General features: G+C 40.7%; 1 pseudogene; it reads right to left on the reverse strand.

The window, feature by feature from the left end:
• Positions 1-223: 223 nt before the first annotated feature.
• Positions 224-13,072, reverse strand: part of LOC115854738 (bolA-like protein 3 pseudogene) — a 69,416-nt pseudogene continuing 56,567 nt past the window's right edge.

Raw genomic sequence — 13,072 nt, forward strand, 5'->3', positions numbered from 1 at the left:
TCTCTAGACCCCTAGTTTCTCTTCTGTCCCTTTTTTTTTTTTTTTAAGCTGTCTGTTGCCTTTAATTAACATCTAAATAGATACCATATTCTTCTATAATTACAATATGGAAATGTCTGTGAACAAAATAGATAATTTTTGTCATATGCCTAGGAAAGAATGGTGACAATAAGATTCATCCAAGCTTTTAGCAGCAACATCTAGTCAGCCAGGGCGTGCGTGGTCAGTGTTTGGGGACAGAGCTAAATATCCACAACTCGTGCATACCTTTGACGACTTCTTTTAGTGCCTGATTTACCATCTGGTGCTGCTGGACCGTTCTCTTCTCCTTAAATTCTTCCGATTCGATTTGAATTTCGTACAGTGCCCCACAGCCTCCTGAAATGTCAGTGACTTTGATAGCTGTAGCTCGAGGAAACTTTTCTTTGAGAATTTGGGTCACTTTGAGCTCCCCCTCAGTCTGCTAGGCAAACATGCGCTGGGCACAGTGGCGAAGAAGCCGGCGGTTCCGCGGAGCAGAGGCGCTGCCGCCGAGGGTCTCCACACCACCGGGCCCGGCCGACACGGCCCGCCGTCTCTGTTCCTTTTTTTACCACTTTAATGGATGCTATTTCACGAACTGCCGTAACAAATTGCGACGGTTGTGAGGTCCGTATCACTTATCATACCAACCTAAAGGGTAAGATATTTTTGTGGATAGGTATAAGTTAGCAGAAAACAAGAGAAAACACAAGGAAGAAAGCATATTACTAGGACTTGAGAGTGATTAAATCTTTGGATTATCTAGTTGTCACATTTAAATCTACTTTTCCAGCATTTCTCTGCAACTTATCTCTCATGAGTCCCTCACCTGCATCCTGGACTCCAGCCGTGTGCATTTTGATGGGTCATGTAGTTTGATATAGGAGAGTTTGATACCACCTTCTCCTCCTATACCCTATCCTGGCTGAAAACCATCGCTCCAGCCATGCCACATTTTTCGGATACTCTGAGCATTGGCCTCCTTATGAATCTGGGTCTGACCCTGCGGTTTCCTCATTTATAATGGTCTTCCCACACTTCTCTGCTCTACCTCCTCCTAGATGCCTCTCATATATCAAGAATTAGCTCAAGCACTGTCACCTTTTGAGATTTCACCGCCTTCCTCAGTACTACCACCGTACCTTGAAATGTATTCCTTTCAGCACATGGGATATGTTGTGTTAGGATTATTTATTTCCATGCCTGTCTCTCCCTTCAGGATATGAGTACCTCAGTATCAGACAGTGGCTTATTCATCTTTGTATCCCAACACCTAGCAAAGCCTGGGAAAACCTAGGTTCACAATGAATGTTGGCTGAATGATTCGTTGCTGAATGAATTGTGAATCTGAAGACTGTAGATGAAGATTCTGGCAGGTGTGGTTGGAGAGAAAAGAATTTTGAAAAGATTATGGACATGGGCTGTATGCTGTCAAAGGAGAGCTGGTCCATATGGAGCATCTTGGGCAGCAGGCTTGTTGGGTAGAAGTGGAGAACAGTGAGAGAAGGAGTAGGTTTTCAATAACAAATATCAATTATTTTGAATTTTTTCTTGGGGTCGTCCTGAACATGTGTTCTTATTCCTTTCTTATGCATTCATCTACTATATGGGTGAATTAATATAAAGCGAAGTCACTGCTTCTAGCCATCAGGTTTTATGTTTGCTTAGTGCTGTCTCACATAGAATGATGAAATTCCAAGAAATTCGGTATTTTCCTAATCCTTTGCAATCTGTAGTTCTACAGAAAGCTTCTATAAGCGATCCAAATGATCTGGTGGAAGGCTCTTCTTGCTGGTCTCTATGTAGCTTGAATGCTTAAGGATCCTATGGTGAGAAAAATGACTTTGGCAGCTACTGGGTTAGAACCATACATCGTTCATTCAATGGGACAAAACACTGCCTAAGTCAGGGGAATAATATGCATTTTAGTATATCAGTGGGGAAATACTAAATATCAGTGGGGAAATACTCCTGCAGAGGGCAGGAGGTGGGGTGGGATATGATTCTAGTTACCTACATACTGGTTGCATCTCAGATATTTTGGATTTAAACTCTCCAAAGACCTGAGTCACCATACCAAGTTTCTTTAAACTTTTTTTTTCCCTTTGCAGAATTGAGTGCTCTGCTGGGTGCTGCACTCTTAATCCTGATTTCCTTCCTAATTGCACAAGTGGTTGAGCTCTTACAACGCCATATATCTGTTCATTTGCATTTACACAATATACTTCACTGTGTGCTTCAAGTGCACCATTTGAATGTCGAGTCCTGTCTCCATCTTTAGGTTCTTGTAATGGCTGGGCCCACGAGTAGGGCAAGTCTAAGGAGAGCTGCTATAATCTCAATATGAGACTGTCTTCTTACAATTGGCCAATATTCAGCTGACTTCTTAGGTGATGCTGAGTAGTAATTCAGATGGAAGAACACAGCAATAAGTAGAGGGAAAGAACACCCAAGGTGATCATTTAGAAATCTTTTTCAGGTCAGAATAAAAAAACATGGGATTTGTTCTATTTTATTCCAAACACCATGTAATCAAGAGGGTCTCAGGCTCCCAGGGAATTCAATACGTGGGGTTGCTTTATAAAACTGTTGAACAAAACCTGAAAGAATTCTTGCCTTGCGTTTCCTTCCTAATCCACATACTTGTTTTCATACTTGGTCTCTCCGGTCAAATCATATAATTTCACCAAATGCTATAACTTCAGTTTCTGAAGAAGGCCTGTTGATCAAATCTAGAGCACATTTGAGGCGGCAAAGCATATCCATAATGTGATCTACCATATTCACTACATTATAAATTTTCAACATGTTCTCCTCTTAGATTAACTAAATAAGAAAAAAGCGTCTTAGTTATTCTGAATGGCAGAATCACTGGAACCAGAGGTGGAAGGGTCCTGATGCGGTCATTCTGTACTGGCTTGTGCTAAAGATTCCTCTGTGGCAGGTTTTCTCAAAGTCCATACTACTGACGTTTGGCCAGCATTTCTTTGTTGTGGTGGCTACTCATTGCATTGTAGGATGTTTAACAGCATCCCTGACCTCTACCCATTAGATGTCAGTAGCACTCCCCCGGTTATGACAACCAAGAATGTCTCCATATATTGCCAAATATTACTGGGGAGTTGGGGGCAGGGGGAACAAAATTGCCCCAGTTGAGGATCATTGCTCTGTAATAACAATCTCGGCAGCTGTGATCAGCCTACTTGGGCCATATTTTTATTCAGGAAGTATAACATCTAATGAGATCTAAGAGATAAAATGTGGAGGTTTGGCTTGTATTGTGGAGAGTGAACATTTGTTAAATATCTCCAGTTCACAGCCAAAGTGACCTGGGATTTCAGAGTTGATGTAATGATTTTCTTCTCACCAGCCTATGCCCAGTCTGTAGTCTCAGACTTCCTCAGCTCTTTCAAAGCAAGGCAGAGAGAAGCACAGACCACCTTTCCCATAGATTTTCCAGCAACGACCTATTGGTTCTATATATCAAATCCTTCTAATCTTAATCGATTATTACCGTTACTTTGAAATGTTTAGCTTATCAGTAGGATATCAACAGTGATCTTGCTCTGTAATATTTCAAATTGGAATCAAAATCTTGTACTTTTTTGGGGATGATTCACAAGTTGGATTTATTAATCTGTACTCACCTGAAGTTATAATCTTAATCGATTATTACCGATTCTAATCTTAATCGATTATTACCGTTACTTTGAAATGTTTAACTTATCAGTAGGATATCAACAGTGATGTTGCTCTGTAATATTTCAAATTGGAATCAAAATCTTGTACTTTTTTGGGGATGATTCACAAGTTGGATTTATTAATCTGTACTCACCTGAAGTTATAAACCCAGGATTTAATTTATGGAAACTGCCAGCAAATCTTAGCAGCCTGCTTTTGATTTATGAGTCTCTCTTCTTCCTAATGGCAGTTGTAGCCAAACTGTTTTTAGTGTAAGTCCAAAAAGTAATTTCCATATCCTTAAATGGGTTTACAAATCCTAACACAGGTTTACAAGTCCTGAAACAGGTTTTCAAATCGTGCCAGTGAATCCTAAATAAAAATACTTGATTTATAAACCTGGGTTTTGCACCTGGTTTTCCAGGAAGGTATTATAAATCAGGAATTGAGAGCACCCCTGGCAGAGTGAGCCCGGGCTCTCTTTGGGAAGTCCGGCTCTCCGCATCAAATTGAACAGGCCTGGTTTACAGCAGCAGCCCGAGCTGGCCACGGCTCCTCTGGTTCTGACATGCCAGTGCCTGTGAGGAAAAAGGGCCACGTCCCACAGGCTGGCTAAAACAGCCACTAATCAGACTGAAGACAGCAAACCATTCATCTTTTTGTCAGAAATGGGAAGTGGCATCCAAATAGTCGAAACTCCCAGTTCTAGCTGAGTAATACAGCAGAAATACATGCAGGCATTTGGCAAGATGCTAGTCAACGTTAGCACTGACATTATGCTTCAGAGCCCAGGGCCAAGGTCAGGGTCAAGAGTGTGTGTCCTTCCTCAGATGGGGCTGAGGATGGGCATCTGGGCTTTGTCCCTGTGCCGTCTTCATCATGGTGCTGAAGATGTCTGGCCTACGTGAGGGTATACACCAAACTGGGGGCAGTGGTTATTCCGGGGAATGGGATGAGGGTGGGTGGGAGATGGGCAAATTGCATTTCTACTTTATTCACTTCTGGGCTATTTGAATGTCTTTCACAGTGAGCATATACTGATTTCGTAGTAGAAAAAAAATCACAAAGAGATTTTATCAAGAATACAAAGGGAACAAGGGGTTTTGTTTTTACTTGCTCTTTAGTAAGTGCCTAAAGTAGATCGTCACGCAGAGCCCCTTCATTAGCCAGAATTCCACTCCACTCCGCATAGGTGCCCCTTCACATTTACATAGCAGGTTAAAGTCCTTCCATAGAACGCTGCTTATTTACTCCTTCAGTTTCCTGTGAACCAGGCAAGGCAGCAGTCATGTTCCAGGTGTGGGAAATGAAGCTCTCAGAGGATAAAAAGCTTGCTTTCCCCAAAAGAATATTTAAGTGGCAGAGACAATATTTGGACCAGCTTTGGACTTCCAGTTCCCAGACTGGTGTTCTTTCCATGACACAACACTAGGCATCATGGCACACATAGGCCTTCCCACAGTAGAGGCTGGAGGTGCAGCCTGTCTGCTCTGGTCTGGTGATCCTTGCTGCAGTTTACCCCTGTGTTAGCCACCATCTGTGACCCCAGTGAAGCTTTGTCCATAATGGTCTTCTTTGAAAAACTATGAGTTATTAAATTTTCTTCCTCTCTCTCTCTCTTTTTCTCTCTCACATACCATTCCACTGAGCCAAGCTGTGCCCTTCAACAATTCTGCCCAATTCCCTCAAAAGTCGGCTCAAGCACCAGGTTGTTTTTTTTCCTCTTTTTGGTTTGTTTTTTGTAAAGCTTTCCTGACCACTCTACCTCAGAGTGCTCCCTCGGATGGTCCTAACAGTGATGGTTTGTTCATCTGACAGATAATTACATTCCTCCTCACCTGATTCCTTTCATTTTTGGTGAGAAAGGTCTCTGGATTTAAAATCGGGAATTCTAGATTTGTGTTCTGGCTCCATTACTAGCTGGAAATGAAGCCCATGAGCATCAGTTTGTTCAAATGAGAATATATTTCAACCTACTTACCTACTGAACACAGTGGTTATAATGCCTAAATGAGAGAAGATGGGAGAAAATATTTTGCAAACCTTAGATGCTGTGCCAGTCAAGTAAACTATGGAAGCTACTAACATACTCCCACAGTTGGGGATCTGAAAAGTTTAAAAGTGCACAGGGCCAATGATATTTCAAAGTAACTTCAATGGTGATTTGGACACAATAAATGCAACACAGTTACATAGCATACGAATTTGCATTAAGTAAAATTATTAAAATATTAATAGTTTATTTTGTATGCAAAATTTGAGATAAAGGGAGTCCTCCAACTTTAAAGATAGTTGCCAAAATTACAAAATTTCAAAGCTGTTGGGCTGAGTAAATGATAAACTATGTATATGATATTGTTACCTGGCAGTGCCTCTTTAGTTGTTAAAGAGAAATAGCACCACTCTTTGCCAGAATAATGAACCATGCCTTTGTTCCATATGTTGAAATGTGTTGGTTTAATTTCACTTTACTATAATGAATCAATATAAAGAGCCAATGGCAAGGTTATTCAAGCTTTCATTAAGCAGTAGTGTTAGTGTTAGGGCTCTGAATCTCCCTCCTCCCTTTTTACCTTCCAAAGTAATAACCTTGTAACATAAGTTAGGTGGGAGAAAATACCATTTTACTGTGTTATCATTTAGTAGAACTAACTCTGGGAAATATTAGAGATAATCCTGAGTAAACGAAGAAGGAATAGCAAAGCAGGCTTTCTTTCAAATTCTTTAAAGTTTTCAAATAGCCAGTCAGGGATAATGGTAAAAAAATTGCTAAGATTGTGGGGACATGGCTGTATGATAAACATCACTGTAAGGTACCCCTAGACTACATGGGTATGATGGAATTCACTCTGAGAAGGAAAACCTCTATTTATAGGACTTCGATTGATAGGAAACCTCTATTGATAGGACTAATTTTCCTATCAGGAAATTAGTCTTGAATTTTGCAAGGTTTGAAATATCTCTTTAGGAAAACCTCTCTTGCATAACACCTGACTTTCCTGCAATCAATGTGGTGAAGATATGGCCCCTAAAGATTGACAACTAGGTACTGGAATACAGTACAGATGAGACTGTAACCTTTAAAATGTTGTCTCTCACTTCCAAGATCTTTCCCTTTCTACATCTAGATCATCAACTTCTTGAAAGCAGGAAGTAGTCTATTTCATATTCTTTGGTCTTCCTCAGTATCTAGTAAAAAAACCCATACGGAATAGATATTTTGGAATAATTGATTGAAAATATGCATCTTGGCTGTGCACAGACTCTATTTTAGAGTCTAATAAGAATTTCACCCCATGGATGACTTTAATAGATTATTTCAGTAAATGGGGTGCTTTGTTCACAGTAAGTCCACTGGTTTGTACCTGGGCTTAGAGCTAAGATGTGATTTGAGGAGGCCTGCTGATTACTAAATGATTGTTTAAATCTTTGCTTGTTGTCAGAAGCCCTTTACTGAACACCACAGCATGCTAAAGAGATGCTCTCCAGTCTAAACAAATAAATCAGATAATCTAACATAATATAGAATCTATGCACTTAATGAAAACCTTAACAGGGAAGATGTGCAATAAAAAATATTTATGTGCATCACTTAATCTAATGAAAGGAAAGAAGAGCTACAGATCTGCAGTCTGCACATAGACACAACACCTTCTACCCTCACCTCCCTTCATCATCTCTGCATTAGGACCACTGAATTGACAAACACATACCAGTATTAGTTCAAGGTAGATGTAAAGTTTCTAGCAATATTGGGGATTTAGAAGAGCCAACAGAACTAATTAAGTGGAAATGCATCTTTTCTTTATGAAAATAAAGTCCAAAGAGTTGTGAACTTGGCTGAAAAAAACTTACATTTGGAACTTCACTAACCTTTAACTAAAATTTCACATTTCCATCTGTTATGAATGTAGACGACAAACCACTATAGTAATAAGTAGTGTTTATGACCTCAGTGCAAAATGTCTGCATATATTACTGTTGACGCAGATGTCTTGAAATAGCATGCATGCTTGCTCATCTCTGCTTTGAAATTGTGGCAGTTATTAGACAAATCCACTGGATCTTGTTATTAAATGCATTAATAAAGAAGCACATAAATCACTAGATTGCAAATTAAAAATGATAGCTTTATGATATATTTGTTTTCCTTTGTAATCCCATTTATTTTATGTTATGCACTGAAGAATATTTCTGGGAAGAAATGCAGAAGATTCACAAGACTTTCCAAGGGACTAAGGCCCAGGAAAGGTTAAGAAACCCTGGTTTGGGCTTCCCTGGTGGCGCAGTGGTTAGGAGTCCGCCTGCCAATGCAGGGGACACGGGTTCGAGCCCTGGTCCGGGAGGATCCCACATGCCGCGGAGCAAATAAGCCCGTGTGCCACAACTACTGAACCTGTGCTCTAGGGCCTGTGTGCCACAACTACGGAGCCCACGTGCCACAGCTACTGAAGCCCGTGTGCCTAGAGCACGTGCTCTGCAACAAGAGAAGCCAGTGCAATGAGAAGCCCGTGCACCGCAACGAAGAGTAGCCCTGCTCGCCGCAACTAGAGGAAACCCGTGCGCAGCAATGAAGACCCAACACAGCCAAAATAAATAAAATTTTTTAAAAAATTAAAAAAAAAAAGGAAACCCTGGTTTAATGGCAGTCAAAACCACAATTGGATTGTCTTTATTTGGGAATTAACTGGTCATAAACTTTGAAGTCCAGGAGCCTACCTCAAAGTTGACAAAGAAAAAGTCCCTTTTACTGACCAGGTCTATTATGATTATAAGATGGAGACTGGAGAGGCAACATTTGTTGCTACTGTGTGTCAGAAATGTCTGCACAAACAGAGAAAAGAGAAAGAGGTCATAACCATTTGCTCTTTGTTTTTTCCCCCATACATTGGTTAAAAAGTACTTTTAACTACATCTCTTTAGACCTTCTCAGCAATAGGTAAATGATCTTTTAAAAAGCCACATAAAATAGAGCCATGCCCTTAATTCTTTGTGTCTTATGTACAGCATGAGATTTGCCATGTAGCATTATTATATACAGCGATTATGCTCTACAAAAGAGTAATGGCAGTGAAAATAATCCCCAGCGCTGCTTTTGTTCATTGAAATGAGTGATATCTGTTGCTTTAAAAAGTCTTTCCTGATTATAAATGGCTATTTCCTTGCCAAGTGCTGACCAGACCTGGCCTTCCTTTTCCAAGCTGGCAGAAGGTTTCAGGTTGAAAGGGATTTGGACTTGAAACTGAATTTCTAATCTGACCAGCTCCCCAAATGGGGCTCCTGTTCTTGGCAAAAATGCTCTCTGCCCACTTCCAGAAAGTCATCAATTATTCAGAGGGACTTTTCAAATGCCAACAGCTTAAATAAGAAAATGTACCATGACAGAAAGAAGCAAGAATGGAGAGTCTCAGGCTGAGTCTATCCTGCTAAAAGGAAACCTCCTGGACCAGGGCTTTAGTGCCAAGAAGGCTTTTGATCCAGTGACTCTCTAGACCAGCTGGGTCAAGCGGGAGCGGACCTGAGCACCGTGGAGGTTTTAACCCATTTGCCCTGAGGTGGGTGATCTGCGATACTGATTCTTCTTGTGTCTCATACTCTGTTCCCTGAGAAGCACTACTGAACATCACCTGATGCTTTATGGAGATGGCATTCATTCAATTGCATACTTCATCCTTTGATGTGGATACAATTCTTTTAAATTCAAAATTTTAGGAAAAAGCTGGACATAAAAAGTTGGCTCTCCTCCCCCCATTTCATTTCAATAGGCATTGAATATCTGCTATGTGCTTGGCATTATGATAGCTCTTATAACAGATACAGTGTTTGCTCTAAGAAAATTCAGTCTAGAATAATGGATTGGGCAAGGACACAATAATTATAGGTGTTTGAGTTAAGGGGTTCATGCCTTCAGGGAATTAGATTTGGTCCCTCATTGTGTAGAAAGCTTGGTGAGTCCCTAGATTCCCAAATATTACTATACTCAAAAATCTCTTTGGTTTCTTCATTTGTAAAATGAGAGATATAATATCTACCCACAGTACATTGTTATTATACGTGACTTAAATAAGATTATGTACCAAAAAGGGACAATAGCTTTTAGATATGTCAAGGCTGGGCTGATTCTCTAATTGAATAACTCACCTCCTTGTTGCATATACAACTCAAATGACAAATCACACCAAATCAGAGACCTTTGGGTCACTCCTGGACAAGGCTTGTATTAAACTGATGGCATAATTAAGCTATTACGGGAATTAGGGAAAAATTAACACAGGATGTTTCCAAGGAGGAAGTGGAATTTGCCCTGAATCTTGAAGAGTCTGTAAGCTTCTAAAGGGCAGGGAGGGGAGACATGGTTAGGAATGGCTTCTGGCAGAGGGAACAGTACAAGGAAAAACCTGTACAAAAAACAGTGAGTCGACTAGTTTGCATGGAACATGATATTTGCATTCATTACAGAATAGTGAGGAGATGGATATTGGAGGGTAGCCTGGGTCATACTGTGTAAATTCTTCATTTAGGTGGCAGTCAGGGGAAAAAATGGAATGTGTTTTAACTGGATCAGAGCTTTGCTTTGGAAAATTAGTTTGGTAGCAGCATGTAGAATGAATTGGAGGGTGCAAGTAACATTCAAGGAAAGAGATAGACTGCGACAGTCCAGCTGGAAAATAGCACAGGAGTTTGATAGCTATTTCAGGGCTTGGTTTTGTAGCACCCATGAAGTTATGATGATGTAAACTTGGACTGTGGCAGTGGAAGGGGGAGGCATTCAAGAGTCTTTGTAGGAACACACCTGACACAACTTAGGTTTATAGAAAGCAGGGGAGACAATGACAAGATGATTTGGAGGTGTGAGGGCTGGGTGAGAGGAAGAGAGAAATAGTAGAAATAAAGAATTTGGGAGAAGCTGACCTGTGCGGTAAGAAAGATGGAAATAAGTCATCTGGGGTATGCTGAATTTAAGTTGTAAGTGAGTGAATTTAAGTTCTGAGTGGAGGTGACCAGCAGGCTGTTAGCAATTTGGCTATGGAGCTAGAAGAGAGATAAAGATTCACGTATACTGTACACTTAGGCATCATTTCAAAGGAGGTAATTTTGAGACTATGGAAAGGAATAAGATTCCTGAAAAATAAAGAGAAAAAGAAAGCTAAAGTTAGAACATTAGCAAATATCTACTGTTGGTGTAGGGGTGTTGGGTGAAGGCACCGTGGGAGTAGGTGTGGGAAAAGCCTTCAAGGGCCCGGCAGGTAACTTAATGAGGAGGGGATCCTGGGATTAGTGCATACTCACCCACTGAGTATGAGGTAGGTATTCTGGGGCACCAAGGAGGTGAGCCTGCTGCATGGGGACCATTGGGACTCAGTTTTAATGAGTGGGCCCAGTGTCACCAGATCTTCTGAGTTTTCAAGAGAAATCATGAATCTAGATTATAGTGGGAATCATGGTATTATAAAACAATAAGTCAGATTTTTAAAAACACTGTGCAGAACAAAGAGAACATACCTGTTGTCCTGGCCTAGACTAAGGGCCGTGGAGCTCTCCTTCTTAAGTAGGTAGAGATAGAACAGTTAGAGAAGTAGGGGTAGAGCCAAGTTCCCATGGTTCGTAGGGATTCATCAATCCCTATGATGCAACAGGAAGTGAGAATTTCAAGTTGACTGGGTTCCATCGCTCTGGGAAGTTATGGAGGGCAAGAAGTGAGAATGGCGCAAAGTCTGATGGGTGGGAGGCAGTTGGTGACTTCCTAGAGAGCAGTTTCAGCAGCAAGGTCAAGTTAGAGGTCAAATGGAAAGAAAGACATGTCCACGGAGGGGAAAATTCTGAGATGTTCTATGGGGTTGATAATCTTATGTTGCTATTGCTGGGATGGCAGATGGGAAGTCCTTAGTAGCTGGACCACTGATTAAGAGCCTTTCATGAGTAAAAAAAGACTTTCCAAATTACTGCATTATTATGAGTGAATGAGGAGAGCAATTTGATCACTTGGAAAGTGCTCCTCTTTCAATAAATGTAAAATATGGATTCTTGCTGAGATTTCTGAGCTGCTTCTTCTAAATTATATGGTAAAGTAGAGAAACAGATGTTAAATATGATTAAAACCAATTACAAGTTCCACAGTACAATGCTGTGTTTTACTTACATTAGTCTCCCTGCTAGCTTAGATGCTATCCATTTTGCCTGTATTACCTGTTCATAGCTCCAGGGTAAGCAACATGGGGGATTTAAGCAGTTCAGACTAGAGCCTGACAGGGATGTACGGACACAAATAGAATTGCCTCAGCGGATCCAAATATCTAACATAAGGCTGGTTGGAGAGGGAGGCGGGGGTGGGGTGTCCTGAATTTGCATATAAAGCAGATTATCAACTTGCTGGCCTGACCTATCAGTGCATGTATCAAAACTGAATTTTGACTCAATACTGGGGTAAAATTTTCTGGATTTGTAAAAATTTGTTTGTTTTTAATTTTCAACGGTTAAGTGCTATCTTGAGCACATGCCAGGCTGAAGCCTACGTTTTGTTATTCAGGGACTGGGAACAGACAGTCACTCAGATACCTCAAGGAAGAGGGGGTTCATTATGAAAGTTTTGGTGGCCTGGGATGAGAAGCCATCACGAATGAGGCAGCTCCGTGGACTTCCCACTCTTGTCGCCACCTGGTCTGGTTCATGTGCCTCGGCTGGGTCAGTGCGCATGCCCTCTTTTCTCCAACTCCAGGTGGATCCCTCTGTGGACTCACAGAACAGCCTTCTCAGAGGGGAGGACCTCGAGAAATATCTGTTGAATAAATGACTGACAGAATGAATGGGGTAGATTTGTCTTATGATTAGTAGTGTGGGTGTTTGTATGTGTGAGAAAAATATTCTCACGTTTGAGACTAAAGCAAGTCCACTTATATATTTTTTAATTATTGCAGTTGGAAAACTAAATGAGGAAAAGCTCTTGTGTTGAAGCAGCATCTGATTAACAAATAGCTATATCTCTTTTTAGGGCTTTAATGGTAAAGAATATTCTAAATTCTTAATCTCCAATCAGTCAGGGGTTGTATGCTCAATAGCCCACTCCCTCGTTCTTTCTTCCCTTTGTATAAAATAGGGCCAGTAGAGAAATCCACGTTGATTTAAATATGTATCTTTCTTACCAAATGAGTCAATTAGTAGTTTAAAACTCTTGATTTCTTGGGGCTCAAGTCTCATAAGAAGCTGATTACCATAACTCATTTTCAGAGTCAATTCTCTCAGTTCTAATTAGAATTAGAAATTTCTGAGGAATCCTGAGTGCTTGTATTTCCTATGTATCATGAGCTATGCTTGAGTTATTCATTGGCTTGTCCTTGGGCATTAAAAAAAAAAAATGACCTCTCTTTAGTTT

This window comes from Globicephala melas, chromosome 14, assembly GCF_963455315.2.
Source record: "Globicephala melas chromosome 14, mGloMel1.2, whole genome shotgun sequence".
NCBI lineage: Eukaryota > Metazoa > Chordata > Mammalia > Artiodactyla > Delphinidae > Globicephala > Globicephala melas.